The sequence below is a fragment of the Ambystoma mexicanum genome, chromosome 12 (genome assembly GCF_040938575.1).
Source record: "Ambystoma mexicanum isolate Mex_15411 chromosome 12, UKY_AmexF1_1, whole genome shotgun sequence".
NCBI lineage: Eukaryota > Metazoa > Chordata > Amphibia > Caudata > Ambystomatidae > Ambystoma > Ambystoma mexicanum.
In genome coordinates, this window is record NC_090936.1 from 403,248,432 (window position 1) to 403,254,431 (window position 6,000).

Below are 6,000 nucleotides of genomic sequence, written 5' to 3' on the forward strand. Positions count from 1 at the left end.
TTTTTCCTCTGTGCACTGATGTCTGAGTGTAAAATTCCAGAACTTGACTGAAATAACTGAGAAGTACGATCTTCAGTTCCATTTGCGATTACAGCGTGGCACTGTTACTACGACAGCGTTACTGGACTGAAGTGTTCTGGTCGGATTGTAGCGGATACATTTCCTCTGGTGGATTCTTGGACCTGCCATGGATGCCATGGAAGGTGCGATGAGCTATGAAACCAACTTTGAAATTAATCGAATGTTGCTCGAGGAGGATCCTGTAGGTCGTATTGAGATAAGACAACTTATGTTGCGCCACCATCCACTGTAAACAAGCGGCAAGTACTGGGATTTTGTAACACGACTATGCAGGTCATCCAGGAGTTGAAATGCAATGGGCCTCATTCCGAGCATGGCGGCAAGGGATAGCGGCCACCGCTAACGAGAGCGGTGGCGGTAATCCCTTACCGCCATACTCCGAGTTCCCTTTGCGCCATGGTGGTTTTAACACCTGCTTTTAGCAGGTGTTAAAAACCATGGCGCTAAGGGACCTTGATGTTAATTACGCCACCGTAATTTACGGTGGCGTAATTGACGCCTTCCCCACTCCCATTATGCCCTATGGGGCAAGAATGGGAATGGGGAAGGGTAAATGGGGATTGGGGAATTACCGCCCCGCCAACCTTGGAATGGGGCGGTAATTCCGCCATCCACCAAGGCGCTGCCGGTCCGGGTACGGCGTCAACCAAGGCGTTAATAGCGCCATTGGTTAGCGCCGTACTCGGAATGAGGCCCAATGTGTTTTAAAAGATGATTGGCGGGTTGGCTGCTTGAGAGGAATTTCGAGTGAGTCCATTATGTGAACTTGTAAGTCCTCTGGTGGTGTCTCTTTTCGATCATCTTGAGTGTTCTTGTGATCCACCAGAATGTCTCATGTAAAAATCCTAGCCCAAATGTTTTGCTGCATTTCACATGGATAATGTTGATGTAGATATGAATATTCATTTTTAACATTATGCACAAAATCTGGTAAATTGATTGAACAAATATGATTATCTTAACCGAAATAAGATTAACATTCATTGGGTACTTAAAGATATAAAATGTGTACTTTTCATTCGTCATTGCCAGGTAGGCATTCAGTTCTTGATCTTATAGTCATTCCCTTGACAATTCTGTGCATTGCGATAGTGTCCAATCAATGCATTTGGAACAGACGTTTGCTTGTTCTGGGGGATAATACTAATCATGACAATGCAACCAGGGCAAAGGGTAATGATGCATCGCTGCTATTTCACTTAAAGCGCAATAATCAATACAGAGCTGCGCGTCCTTTCCCTTCGGCACAAAGAACGGCAATACTCCACTGAGACACGGAAGGATGAATACATCCATGACTGAGCATACCATCAATACACTCCGTCAACGCTTGACTTCCTTCTCAGTTAATATGTGTATTGAGTCAAGAGGATTCCCTGCTGCTGGGACCAAATCAATACGACAATCATACGGTCAATGAGGTGGAAATGTATTGCCCGCCTTCGCGTCTAGGAATTCATTGATATTATGCGGGAACAGGCATATTTTACAATGCTGTAAGAGACTCCAAAGAAGATTGCACCTCAGCCCTGTATGTGTGAGTCCACTTACATACTTTGGTGAAGAAAGGCACAGTATTACAGTCAGAAAAATGCATTTTCACAAATATGCTGTTCTGGGGGATGGGGAGAAAATCGAGTTAGTCTAGTAAGGCACTTTACTGGTAATGTGAGTAAAATCCGGACCAGGCAATTCGCTTTTAAACATTTGATTACCCTAATAATGATAAATAGGTGAAAGAACCCATAACTTTACGTTGTAAGGACACAATGGGCCTCATTACACGGTAGGCGGTGGACCAAGGTGCTAATAGCACCTTGGTCCATGCCGGTAAAATACTGGCACCGCCTTGGTGGAAAGGGGAATTACCGCCCTATTCCAAGGTTGGCGGGGCGGTAATTCCCCCTTCCACCATTGCCCTTCCCCATTCCCATTTTTGCCCCATAGGGCATAATGGGAATGGGGAAGGTGCTAATTACGGTACCGCAAATGTGCGGTGCCGTAATTAGCACCAAGGTCCCTTAGCGGGTTGGTTTTTAACACCTGCTAAAAGCAGGCGTTAAAGTACCAACTCGCTAAGGGACCTCGTAGTAAGGTGGTAAGGGTTAACGGTCACCAGCACCATTACCGGTGACCGTTAACCCTTACCGCCTACCATGTAATGAGGCCTAATAAGTCTACTGCAATTTCTGTGGCCATACAGAGGCGCAAGCGTGGTGATGTTATAAGGCCTCGGTCCACCAATGGGACTTGCATTAACCTTTTCACGTACAGTTGGGGAATTTATTTTTAAAGCATGTGTGTTAGTCCTCCTATCCTTGATCCCTAATTCATTTCAGTTTTTTTTATATTCTGCAGATTTTGCTCCCCTTTACATTTTTCTGCCCCTTTTCTACCTCTATTTTTCTAGCAATTGGCTCGTGTTCACTTTTTTATCTTTCATCCACTCTTTTTCCATTGTGTCTTTATTTCATCTCCATTTTTTATCCCTACAGCTTTCTCTATCATTTCATATTTCTCATTTCAGCTGCATTCTGTTATGTAATGTTATATTATGGTTCGCTTATAACGCGTCGTAGCCCTCTGGCATCAGGGCGCACATATAACGGAAGACAACAGACAATGCTAACAAACCATGTACAGGGGAGAGGCTGGCGAATGTGAAGGGCGCAGAAATATTCATTGAGAGTAAGGAAGTCTATTTATTCAAATAGGCGCGTCTTTAGCCTTTTCTTTTTGTGCTTGTCTTGCTTGCTATTTTCTCCTCCTTTTAACTCTTTTTCCAGCCTCATCCTTCATTTGCCATCTACAGCAGTCATCTTTCTCTTATTTTCCTTCCTTTTCTTCCCGTTTTCTATCTCTTTTCTAACTCTGTTCTTTTTCGGCAATACCTTATTCTTCGATGTTTCCCGCTTGTTTAAAATATGAAGACCCTTGTCCCTTTCCTGCTCAATAAAGTAGCGCTGGGCACATGGTTTACAATCTTTCTATGAGGATAGATCTATTCAGAGGCGTTGCTAGGGGGGCTAAGGGGCCTATAGCCCCTGGTCTTTTGGTTGTAGCCCCGGATAGAATCTCAGGAGCTACAGCCAAAAGTCTAGCTAGCCCCAAGTCCCGACAGTTCTGACATTAGCGTAGCCCCGGGTCTTTTACAGACCTAGCAACACCCCTGGATCTATTGTACTGGCACATCGCAGGGACATTGAAAAGTCATATGTCAGTCATAAAAAACAAACACATCCAATTACATGAGCTGTTTCCTAGCCAGCTTAGTTGTGTGTGTGTGTATTAAAACAGTGACAATTACAAACTATGTGCACAATAAGTTGTAAGCTGCAAATGTAATTGGGCTCATAACTTCACACTATGTTAAACGATTCTTGGCTTTGTTCATACAGAAAGCATAACTGAGTTCCATTCAGTTGACAGAGTAACAGGTAAGTTAACACATCCTTTGATGTCTGTCTGGGGGCTACTGCAGGCGTCTGAAACATGTGGTCCCCAGACATTTTGGACCACGGCTCCAATGACCTTCAATCTTGATTATTCTGGGTAGGGCAGGTGGGAGTTGTGGTCCAAAACATCTCGAGAGCCAACTTTCTCATACCCCTGCCAGGCCCCATGAGAACTGAAGTAGGAGGGGAAATGAGCACATTAAATAGTTTCTCCTAGCACAGGAGCAAGTAAGGCTGGGGTTTTCGATATCTGTGTGTTACATGTGCTACTGCCTCATACCCACTCAACTTAGCCAGATGGATGGCGTTCATACTCCAATCCCACCTGTTCAGTTTCTCCTCAAAAGATCTTTTTTGATGGATATAAGGCAGGTGTATCTTGTTCTCATATGACCAATCAATCTCCTTGTAGAGGGTCTCATTTAATTCTTTATAATTTGGGCCCCAAGGATGTCGCTCAGCCTCATAATTATCCCCAGCCAACCACAGGAGTCTACAAGAAGGCTCAGAGCGCGCTTTGAGGTAGAAGACTCCTCTTGTGCGTAAAGCCATACCTCTCAGGGATATGAGGCCCAGCTCTAGGCGTAAGTACTGTATTGAGCAGGACGGCCCAGCCCCAGCACTGCACCCCAATAGTGGCCCTCCAATCCATTCAGCCACTTCAGGTCTTGTATGGCCAACGCCTCCAGGCCATAAAGAATTGTTCTACAAATTCTGTGCTGATCAACGAGAGTGCAGACTCTGCAAGGAGTGGAGGTTTCAAGTGTTTGTAGAATTCCTTTAGCGGATCCCGTAATCATTACTCCATCCACCTCGACCTGTAGTGCTATAACTACATGGCTTTAAACTTACAACTACATTCTAGTATGCAGGGGACCGCAGCAGGTCCAGATCTTAGGGAAAACCTTTGCTTTTCACATTCAGGGAAAACTGGGCTAGTTAGACGCGGCCGTGTGGCCTAAATCACACAGAGGACTACCAACAGGTTGACTCTTCATAAAATCTGTGTGTCTGCTTCCACAGAAGGGCACTGTGAACTAGGCTTATAATACGCTTACAACTCATTCAAAACACATGTTTTAACAGAATGATGCTCCACGTTCTTCTAACTGCATGAATCAATGCTGTGCGACCCCCAATCAGCACCGTTTGCATAATTATTTCCTACAAATCTCAAGGACCTAATAAGTGTGTATGTGTGTGTGTTTCCTCTCCAAATTCAGTCTAATTCAACGGCAACATCCATGAGCATGTTTCATAAGTACATTACACAATCAAAGATGGTTTGCTCGGACTGAATCAAACGTGCAATATAGAAGGCGGCCAGTTTCGATTGTTCCCCCTGAAATGGGGGGGCAAGAAGGAGAGAGAGAGAGAGAGAGAAAAAGAGAGAGAGAGAGAAGTACGTAGATCTATCTCTGTAGGACCCATCCTCACAAAAGTCCACAGATGTCAAGTCAGCCCCCACCAGGCACCCTCCTGCCCAACACAATAGACATCCCCCCGAAACCCCCCCCACTAGCCTTCTTCTCCAAGGCACACAGCACAGAACATTACCGCACAACACTCCATTGGAACACCAAACACAGCCGCCCTCACAATCCTCATGGGACACCAACACAGCTGACACCCCGCACTATCCTGGCAAAGACAGTCTCCCTTGTCCCCTTACTCAAGACACGCGACACAGAACATTACCTCACAATGCACCATTTTAGCCAGGCACCCTACACTGAGAATTGATAAAACCCTAATGGAATGCATCTGTGCTCCCGCCTGCAATTCCCAAGCTGTTCCACCCTCATAACGACCCCCACAATGCGTTCAGTTAGGTTTCATTGAGTACCCACTTTACATTCCAGGCCTAACGATGTGAAAGCTGAAACCCCTGCAACTTCTCCATTCAGTAAACTCCTGCGAACCCACCACCCAAAGTCTTCAGTTTTGACTCCACTGCCATAATGACTTCTTCTATGCTATGTAGCTTGCTAGTCAACCTAACAGGCCTGGTGTTAGTTATTGGAGGAGGATCCCCACACCTCTGAAGAATTCATGTTCATTCTTTGAAGTCTATGGGGGGCACACTAAGCTGAGGTTCAAATACAGTGTCTGCATCGCTCCCGTTGTTCTTACTTCGTACCATCGTCAAATGTCAGGAGAGGTCCTTATGCAGTACCACGCCGGGTCTTCTCCAGTTGGAGCAACTCACCAAGCATCAGCTACCTTCAGATGATCTGCTGGCCACTTGTCAGCCCATCCTGCAAGTTGCTGTGTTCGGAAAGGGGTCCATGGAGAGGATTGCAGGGCAGCGCCAACATCCGGTGGGCTTTCGAGCATCAACAAGGCTAGACAATATGCTCTGATAAGGATCACACGCTTCTCCTCATCTTCACCACATTTGCATCCCTGATCAGGTCTTCACTGGCACCCAATGAGTCTGGAATAGTCACAAAAAAGGGAGGAA